Here is an 11,246-nt window from a genome sequence, read left to right as displayed (position 1 = left end):
GAGAGAGAGAGAGAGAGAGAGAGAGAGAGAGAGAGAGAGAGAATATTTGTAGGGTCCTCAAGGTAGTTCAGTGTGTTAGACATATTTATCGCCAAGCTTGATGACCTGAATTTGATCCTTGGATACTACATGGTAGAAAGAGAGAATTGATTACTGCAACTTGTTCTCGGATCTCCACAAGCATTTCATAGCATATATACCCAAAATCATGGGTACACACATACAAACAAAAATAAATAAGTGTAAAAAAATTTTAAGGAAATGTATAGATAGATAGATAGATAGATATAGATAGATAGATAGATGATAGATAGGATTAATATTAATTGAAGAAAAAGAAAGGTGTATTCTAGCTTATTAATTATTGAATGGCATGTAATAAAAAAACAAAAACTATTCACAGTTGCACAGGATTAGATTTTTAAATCTGAACTAGCTTGAAAATATACTGGAAAGTGAGGGAGCGTGTCTTAATTTTAGTGTCTGTGTAAGTGCATGTGTGTGTGCACACGCACATGTGTTTGTATTTAGAAAAGACACAATATAGATTAGAAAACAGAGCACACTATTCTAAAGTCGTTCAGGGAATAATGTGGAAAACCTTAGGCATAAAAGGTAAGCCCATAGCTATGTAAGTTTTAGAAATGTGAGAATAAGTGGAGTAATATGTGTAAATTGGCTTTAAATTTCATTAAGATAAATACTTGCTGTTCTCATTCAGTAGAAGATTTGGAGGATGGTTCATCATTATTATGGGTAAAACTAAAGTCATCAGTTTGAAGTGATAAAGCAGACTAGTTCAATACTAAGAACTTAATGAAAACAAGAAGAATGTAAGAATAAAGTCATTCTGTGTATCTTATTCTCTAGAAGAACTAATGCTGCCCTATTAAGAAGAACAAATGGCCAATAAATACATGACGAATAACATTTTCAGCATTCCTAACCATAAAGGAAATGGAAGTCAAAATTACACTGATATTACAAATCACCATGATCTCAAGACTTTACCAAGAAAATACAGCATGACCAATGCTGGCAATGACACAGGAGAAGAATCCCTTCCGCTGATGGTGGGGATATGGATTAGTGCACTCCCTAAGAAAGTCCATACAGAGATGCTCCAAAATACTAAGAAAGCTGCTGTCTGGTGTTTCTTGGTATGTGACTTTTCTTAAGGATTCAATTTTCATTCAATCATGATAAAGATGAAGTCAGAAAACCAAAAGATGATTCTGTCCCATTCCACAATGGTGAGCCAACAAGTTTATTGTGGTTACCAGCAGGAGCATGCGCAACATCAGCATCACTGGAGTTCACTGTGCAACTTAAAGTCCACGTGCATACTGAGGAATCCCCTTTCTTCCCAGGAATCATTACTTTTATTATATCTTCAGGGAGTAGCCACTGAGTATTTTGAGTTTGGGGAGCTTTGAGAAGTTTGAGAATTTATTATGAGTTTCATCATTTTCATGAAATTTCCCCCTCCCTTCAAGAGTGAATAGCTATTCAGCATTTCTAGGTCACTCCTGGGCAACAAAGTCAGCATCAGCAGATACAGATAAATGACAATACGTATTTTTAATTTTCCAAGTATTTTTTGCAAGAAGCAACTTTGAGATCAGTTTAGGTGTCCACCAACAGATAAATGATAATGCACATGTATTACATACATATGAAGGAGTATCATTCAGTCATAAAAAGTGAAATTATCTCACTTTCAGGAAAATGGTTAGGACTGGAGAGTGTCATGTTTAGTAAAATATGCCCAAAGCAGATAGAAATATATCACAAGTTTTCACTCATGTACCAACTAAACTAAAAAGTAAGAGATGAATTTATAAGGGTGATTATTTGAACAGGGCAGTCATAGGAACGGGGAAAAGACAGAGCAATTGTAGTAAATATAGGGGTATATTATTAAACAGAAAATGGTATTTCTCATAAGAAAAGCAATTTTGCACAATTGTCATATACTAATAAAATTAATTTAGAAAAAATAGTTTGTGTATGTGTGATACTATTTCTATTTTGTGAGATATTTTGAGAGTCATTGACTTTACTTCTTAAAAAAATCTGCAAGAATTCTTCTGTAAATACGTGTAGACTTGGGCTTTGTCAGGAGGTATTTTTGTCACTGGTTCAATCTCATAGCATGCTAGAGATTCTTTTGGTTTAACTTTGATGAGATATATATATCTAAAAATAGTCACTCATTTCTATTAGTTTTTTCCAAGTTAGTGAAATATGTTTTTAACTCTTCCTTCACAATTTTCTTAATTTCTTACATACATATTTTTATGTCTCCCGGCCCATCTGTAGATTAAATGATAAAACCCGATTGCAGAAGACACCACATATCTTACTTTCATGTTAGAGAGAAATCTAGCAGGAAACAATCTCCCCTCCAACTAGCTTTCATGGTTCCAGAAGGAACTATATAGGGTGCTACTGTTTAAAAGTCACCAACACGCTTACCCTGGTGTGAATTCTACAAACTATGGTATGAACCTTCCAGGCATACTGTTCCCACTTGTGCAATAGTGGCATGACTGCTATGAGGTTGACAACTGCTGTCTGATTGGATGTGAGGCCTGATCCACAGGAGGGAGTTCATTCATGGTACTGTAAATCTGGTCAAAACTCCATGGCAAGGTCAGTCATAGTCTCTGAACTGTGGGAGGAGGCATGAATGAACTTAATTCTGTCGTTAAGCTAACAAAAATCTTTTTATTTATTGTTTATGTGTATGAGTGCTTTGCCTGCGTGTGTATTTGTGCACCCATGTCATACAATGCCCATGGAATTAGGAGTGGAGCTTTGGATCCACTGGAACTGGAGTTATATACAGTTGCTAGTCACCATGTGAGTACTAGGAAATAAACCCACATCCTCTGCGAGAGCAGGCACTGCTTTTATTTTCTGAGCCAGCTCTCTAGCCCCCTTGTTTAGTTAATTTGACATAGCATCAAACTGTCTCCAAAATATATACATTTAGACCCATATGCAGTTTCCACTCTCAGGCTTGATCAGAGAATCATCCCTTTCCAGTAAATAGTGCTGAGTGCAGCACTCGTGGCTGCACAAGGTGCTGAGAGTAAGTGACAGTTGAGTGCTCAGCCCTAAATATGACATTTATACCATACCCAGTAAGGCCTTGGAAACACTGAAGTAGGAGGAATGGAAGGATATGAGAGCAGAGGACAGAGAAAGGCTCTGGAATGTTGTCTTTTGGGCATTACAGAGCCATAGCAACAATGAAATCTCAATAACTACTGGTGTCTGTACTGGGTCTGCATAAGAATGGACCCAATATCAGCAAGGAATGGAATGGAAGCACTCAGGGAGCTCACTCCTAACTGCAGAATATTCCAAAGTGATAAAAGAAAATATAAGAATACAAGTTCATGTATTCCTTTATATACCATTTCTCAATATCATCCACAAGACACCTATAATGTTAATACTGTATCACCAATATCTGATGAGTAATTATAACTACTCATTAGTTGGATTCCAATAGCAATTAACTCATTATAAAATCAAGGAGTATTAAATACAGAAATACTCAATTTGATTCAAGGTATACAATATCTTCATTACATTTCTAAAATTTTTATAAGCAGCACAAAACTTGTAAATCATCTTAAAGTATCCAAACATTTATAATAAGTATAGTGAAAATAAAATAACAGTGAGAGAGTGATAAAAACCTAATTATGAGAAAGAAAAAAACTCCAAATTTAAGATAGTAACAAAATGATGCTACAATTAGATTACTGAACCTTAATTTAAGACCATATGTCCAAGCTAAAATTAAATGAGTTTTGTAGACTGAAGGGGAACAGAAATATAATATTTAGACACATGTTAATATACAGCACTAATATCCTCTCTATTTATGTTATTTGCAAGTATCTACAGTCTAGGATTTACTGGACTTTTTAAACAATACTTTTGTTATTGTGGAGTGTTGTTTTGTTTTGTTTGTTTGTTTTCACTGTTGGGGATTAAGATCAGGAAAATTTAGCATATTTTCAACAATTTTTCAAGGAATATTTTATCTGCATGATGTATATATGCTATAGGCAGTTTGCTGCTATGTCAAATTAGGTAATCGAGGGACTGGAGAGTTGATTCTTCCAGAGGATCCAGGTTAGTCTGTAGTGACTAACAACTGTCTGCAACTCCAAGTCCAGGGCATCTGATGACCTTTTCTGGCCTCCACTGGCATTGCATGACACAGGTACACTGGCATGAATGCAGGCAAAACACTTGTACACATAAAATAAAAATAAATACATCATTCAAATGAATAAGACAGGAGTCTTTATTATAAATATACATAATAGGGGCTGGAGAGATGGTTCAGTAGTTAAGAAAACTGGTTGTTCTTGCAGAAGACCCGGGTTCAAATCCTAGCACCCACATGGCAGCTAATAATTGCTCATAACTCCAGTCCCAGGGGATCTGAGAGCCTCTTCTGACCTCCATGGGCATTATATCACATGGGTGCACTTACCTACATGCAGGCGATACACACATACACAAAAAATAAAATAATAAATAAATTAATTTTAAAAATTAATATACATAATAAAGACTTGATTCAGAATGAAAGAGAAAAAAATTAGAAATGGCCACAGCACAAATCCCGAAGTAAATATTTTATTGGAAATATCCTTGCAGCATTTTCAAGAGTACAGTCTTAATTACTTTTCTATTATTTTATGATATATCATTATTAAATAGACAGACATGGTTGTTTTCATCATAACTTATCCATTACTATCTTGCCCAGCTCTGATCAGTATATTTATTCATTATTATAGACATACTAATTTACATTTCCTCCTAATTTTACTTAGTAATCCCATAAAACTCTGGTCAAAACCTAGAAGGAAAATTTCAAACTCTTTGAACAGCAAATATCATTTAGAACAAGTTGGTTGCTGCAGCAGTTCTTGACTCTTGAGTAGGGACTCAGCACCGACATGACCCCATATGCCATCAAATGAATTATATATGAGCTCAAAATAAGTTGCTCTTCACCTTAAATGTGTGAACAATTTTGCATATCCATAATTGTCAATATGGCACCCTTCAGATACACTAGAATCTCTGGGCACAGAGCCAATCAGCCTTATGTTCAGTTATATGTGAGCCAGCTGGACATCTTAGAGATGCATTGTGCTGGTTAAGTGCTGTTATCCACACTCTTTAACCCTCCAGTGACTCTGCTGTTCTGAAATACTTCTCAAAGAAATGGGTCATGACCCAGATGAGTAAAGGGTAACATGGTTACCTTACAGTGATGGGGGCATCTGGAGAGTTAACACTGTAAAAATTGCCATGACAATTCTGTAGGCACTTGGCTAAGTGCTCACTTCTGGGAGAAGGCTATCCAAGGATCCTGCTGTATATGTACGTAAATATGTAGATAAGTCAAAATATTTTAATCTAGTCAGCAAAAAAGTATTGATGTGAACTTCCTGTTGACTTAACAATAATCATTAATTTGAAAAGTCATATGCATATGAGTAACTGATGTCAACAAGATGGTTTTAAATTATTGCAGGAAATGTGGCCTTCTGTATATTGTTCCAAGAGAAAGATTCTATCAATACTAGGTGTATTGGAATGAATGTGCCCTTTCAACAAGATTAGAAAAAAAATTAAAAATTGATTCTTTTGATGGTGTTATGGGGAAGCACATAATTGTGCATTTCAAGTATAGCTCAACTGTTATGTAAGAGCTATAAAAAGAAAACAGGACTGACTCTAAAAGTCTACAAACCACAACAATGATTGCAAGTTACACCCAAAGGAGTGATAGGGGCACTTCAAACTTGGGGTAACTAAGAGCTTTCTAATTGGAATTTGGGCTCACTCAAAAGGAACTAATTCGTGCCTGATGGCTCTAAACCTAGCCAAATACTTATGGTTGGAGAAGTCATAGACTCTAGAACAGAACCTACTACTATTATCTCTCCCCAAACCAATGTGATTTTTAACTGTATTCTAAGTACTTATATTTAAACACACAGTTAAGTGCAGCTCTCACCCCTCATCAAAGAAGTGTAGTTTTGCAATGAATGGAGACTAGTCAAGAGATCCACAAATGGTCAAAATCTAAAGAGTAAGTGGCAATGGATGTGCATCCCCAATATATACATCTACAATACAACCCATACACCTAAGTGTTAAGGAATACTAGAGAAGAGGGAGCAGAAAGATTATGTGAGTTAGAGGGCCAGAACTCCTTCTGTTAGATAGTGTCTTCTAGGTGTGACAGGGAAGCTGTCCCATTGAAATCTCAACAACATAGTTGTTTAGTAAGACCTGCATAATGATAACACCAGTTGACAAGCTAACTTGGGTGGGGGGATTTCAAAAGATGCCACCATTAGATGAAGAGCCAGGGCACTCAATAGCAGCTTAGAAGGATAATCAGTTTTCTCCAGGGAGGAATTCTCTGATAAGCTATCCAATCCCAAGTGGTTAGCCCTAAACACATTTGCATACAAACAACACTAACTTGACTCAGTGGATTGTGTACACACACACACATGCACACACACACACACACACACACATACAACAATAAAAATTAAAGAAAAGAGGTTCTTGATTTTGAGAGTGAGTGTATGGTTCTAAGAAGAATTGGAGAATGGAGAGGGAGGATTAGAACTTCTGTAAATATAGTACTCATGTATGATACTCTTAAATAAAAATTAAAAGTTATACTAGAAAAATAAATGAAATGTATGCATTTATATATCACATTATATAATTCCTCCTTTGGAAGTTTTTCCAAAATTATCCAGGAAAAGTACTGAAATGGTGTCTGTACAAGACTATTTTTGTTTAATTTGTCTAAAATAAACTGGACATACTACAAATGTTCATATACAGACGACTGGTTGAACAAACTATAATATGAACTGGTATGAACTGGTATGCTTCTCTAAAAAGAATTAGGAATATTCGTGTTTACACATGATTAGAGGTTTATCTTGAAAAATATTTTAAATTCACAAATTAGGACTGGAAGATCACTGTGGGTAAGAGTAATTAATCCTGTTTCAGAGGACTCAGGCTTGGTTCTCAGAACCCACATGTTGGCTCACAACTGCCTGTAACTCCAATTCTGATCTATCCCTTCTTCTGGACTCCACAGTTTCTTCCACACAAGTGGTGTGCATCCATACATTCAGGGACACACACACACACACACACACACACACACATTCATAAAAAATGATAACCCTAAATAAAAATTAAATTCACAAACTAATATGATTACTATGTTGTCTTTGAGATTTTTTTACAAGGAGTAAAGTGCATACTCAGAGAAACAATTGTATATCCACATGTATTCTATGTAACTCTGCTTCGGTTGTTTAACTTGGAAAACATGAAAAGAATGAAAATCAAGTAGCTCTTGATTTCAGAGGGATTAACCAACCATAAGTTATAGAGGGGGAAATGGCTCTGTCCAAGGTGATAGGAGGATGATGCAATTACTGTGTGGTGGATCAGTAAGCCAAAAGTATGGGGGGGGTCATTTTTCAAGTTTTACCCTACAGACCTAATTCTACCATGTAGAACCCACAGTGGAAAGGTTGTACAATCTCTTAGAACAGCACCATAAACAGGGGCCAGGAGGTCAAACACAGGAACCTGTGAGAAACTTCTCAAAGTCAAGCTTTAACATAAATGATGATGATAATGCTACTATTTTGAAAGCTTATATATAAACAAATAGAACAAAGAAACATAAATATAAAAGTCAGCAATTATGGATATTTTCACAAGAATAAGATTTTAGAGTAAGAGCAAAGAGAAAAATCAAAGAGCAAAGAAACTGTTCATTCTAATTTTATCATATATGTGAATTTGTGATATTTATTTTAAAAATAAATACATATTTCATGGCTGGTAACCTGAAAGATCTTTAAGCAATTACAATATTAATAAAGAAAATTGTGGTTTCCAAATTTTGCCTGTTAGTAAAGAATAAGATTTTAGAGTAAGAGCAAAGAGAAAAATCAAAGAGCAAAGAAACTGTTCATTCTAATTTTATCATATATGTGAATTTGTGATATTTATTTTAAAAATAAATACATATTTCATGGCTGGTAACCTGAAAGATCTTTAAGCAATTACAATATTAATAAAGAAAATTGTGGTTTCCAAATTTTGCCTGTTAGTAAAATATGGCAAAGCTTCTTAGAAAAATATAATGTTAAACTGTGACAAAAATGCTATTAACGTAAATGATATACTGTATTTTATTTAAAAAACAACAGAGAAGTTTTAATGACTATGAGATTCATATTAGGTAGTCAAAGGACTCAAAATAGAGATGTTTCTATCACTTAAAGCATAAATAATATGAAGTGAAAATACGATGAGCCAGGCATGTTACTGCACCCCACTAATCCCAGTACAATGGGATTGAGACAGGAGGCTGAGACCGGAGACTTGGGCGCCTAAGATCAGTTTGTGCTACACAGAAAAAACATGTCTAAGCAACAACAACAAGAAGAACAGAAGAAAATAAAACAGTCACCAACATAAACAAAGCAAGCATGTTGAAATTCCATGGCTTCATGGGAAAAAAAAAAAAAAAAAAAAAAAAACCTCATGATGCTAGAGGTGGGTGAAGAAAAAATATGCATTCTTCTGAAAATTTGCAAACACCAGTAGGGAATGAAGCACTCGTTGTTCCTTTGGTGTATAAAAGTATTCCAGAGAAATCAAAGGTAACTAATCAGTGAAGATTATTATTTTTTGTCTTTTTGAGACAGGATCTCCCTGTAGAACCAGCTGGCTTGGAAATGCCACTGCTCAGGTAATCAGTAAAGATTATTATTTTATTTATTTATTTTTTGTCTTTTTGAGACAGAATCAGGGTAGCCTCAAACTCATAGAGATCCACCTGCCTCTGCCTCTCAAGTGCTGGGATGAAAGGCGTGGGCCACCACACTCTGCAAAGATTATATTTTAAAAAAGCCATGAAATGATGTTCAACAAAACCCATGATTTTGTATCCTCCCCATATTTTAGTCTTAAAAAATGGGTCTTGATGACTATCTCTGAGGGCTGTTAAAATATTAAGTACATTGCTGATGCAGAACTCTGTTAGCAGAGGGAAAAGAAAAGTAAGAGTTGGCAGGACAGTTTGTGCCTCATAGGATTTTTTTAAACACAAACAAGAGAAAAACTAAATCTAGCCTGACAGGGCTCTTTGATGTAATCTACTGAGGTGGCAGTACAGAGAATGAACAATTGCATTAATGATATCACTTGGCTCACACAATTAGTAACTATATAAGGTAAGTGAAGCAATAATTATTTCTTTACACAAACAAGACAAAATAAAGCTGTTTCATAAAAGAAAATAGACAAATGGGTGTACTGAGTAAATCCAATGCAAGGCATTTAGATCATGATAGAAAAAAAAATCCCTAAACATTTAGACATTTGAATACAAATGCAGACTTGTAAAACTGGAAGGATCATATGTTCTATAAGCAATATGTCTTTTGTGAAGTAACAAACAATGCTAGTCAAGTGTGTTAATTTTATTAAACTGGTATTTCTTAAGAGGTTATTCCTGTATGAAAATGGAATTTTATGTTATCTGGACCTGCATAAAACAGACCTTCATTAGTGGGAAAGAGAAAGTTAGGCGTAAAGTCAACACCTGCCACCTCCACTCCTCACTTGTTCAAGAATAAGGTAGAAATATGCTGGCATCCTGAAACCTTGCATTAGTTTTTAAGGTGCAAAGATGGGAGCCATATAATATCAAGTGGCTATTTTTAGATGACTTCATTTTTCTGGTAGTCAAGTGATAATCATATAAGGAAGTAAATTTGTTCTAGGTCTCAGTTGCTGGATTATAGTTGGCTTTGTGTGAGCTCACAAGTAAAAATTTAAAGGAGCTTCAAGATATAGAAAGATGAAGAAAATGAAAAAGAGGAGGAAGAAGAACAAACTCTCTTCACAAAGGAAAAGCTTGCTTCAAAGGAAAAAAAATTGCATCATAAGAGAAAATGCTCCATCAGTTACAATAGTGGCAGGACCTCTTTTTTTTTAAAAAAAAAAAACTTTATTATTTTTATTTTATTATGTGTATGAGTGTATTGCCTGCATGTATTGAAGTGCACCCATATTGTGCAATGCCCACAAAGGTGAGAAGAGGGTTTCGGGTCCCCTGGAACTGGGTTACAGATCGTTGTTAGACCTCCATGTGGGTGCTAGGAACAGAACCCAGGTCCTCTGCAAGAGCAGTCGGCACTCTTAAACACTGAGCCATCCATCCAGCCTAATGGTAGGATCTCTTAAATAAAAAATGTGTTGAAACAAGAAGCTTCTTTGATGAGTGATGAGAGGTATGCTCATCGATAAATATAAGGATACATATTTAGCATACAGTAACAAATAACTTTTGTCTGGTATGTTACAGACATCGGTTTTTCTCCAGGATCTATGACCTCTGCTGTCATGTATATTTAACTATGTTTACAGTCCCATACATGAGTTCTGTCCTATTGAGCAAGCTTTCAATTCAATAAATAGCTGCTGATTGTCCCCAAAATAAAAGTGCCACTACTGTACCATAGAGTTTGCTGTGCTGGTCATTGTTACAGCGAGGCTGGACCATTGATTGATCTTCTTCATTAACAATTTGCCTAGTATCTTCTGATTATGATTCTTCAGGTAGGAAGCTTCCAGGTCTATTACAGAGTTCCACAACTGGTCTAACTCAGAGAATAAGTATCTGGGAGATTCTCAGCCATAGTAACACATCAAAAATGCAGTCTCTACACCTAATGCTCAGGGAACATAGTGGATCAGGAGGCAGAGAGAATATTAATGCATTCTCATTTTCTCATAAGGAAAGTTTCCTTATGCAACAGAAGATGATTCACACAGGCTCAAACTGTAAGAGAGTCTGTGTCCCTGGATAGGACTCCTATATTAAATCCCTATCACCTAGGGCTTATGGACCATTGCAGAAGAGGGGGTGGGAAGATTGTAGAGCCAGAGGTGGTGAATGACCAAAAGGAAACAGAGTTTTCCAGGCAGGTGGGAACTTGTGCATGGTGACTTATAGCAGTGGTGACAGCATGCACAAGATTCATGCAGACTCAAACCACACATAAACTGAGCAAAGAAGTAGGGAAGTGACTAAGAAGTCCCATTGGACTATTGGCAACTGATCACTGCTAGAT

The sequence above is a fragment of the Nannospalax galili genome, unplaced genomic scaffold (genome assembly GCF_000622305.1).
Source record: "Nannospalax galili isolate Female #2095 unplaced genomic scaffold, S.galili_v1.0 scaffold96, whole genome shotgun sequence".
In the NCBI taxonomy this organism is placed as follows: Eukaryota; Metazoa; Chordata; class Mammalia; order Rodentia; family Spalacidae; genus Nannospalax; species Nannospalax galili.
The sequence above is the reverse complement of the archived record's forward strand: the minus strand, read 5'-3'. Positions refer to the sequence as shown.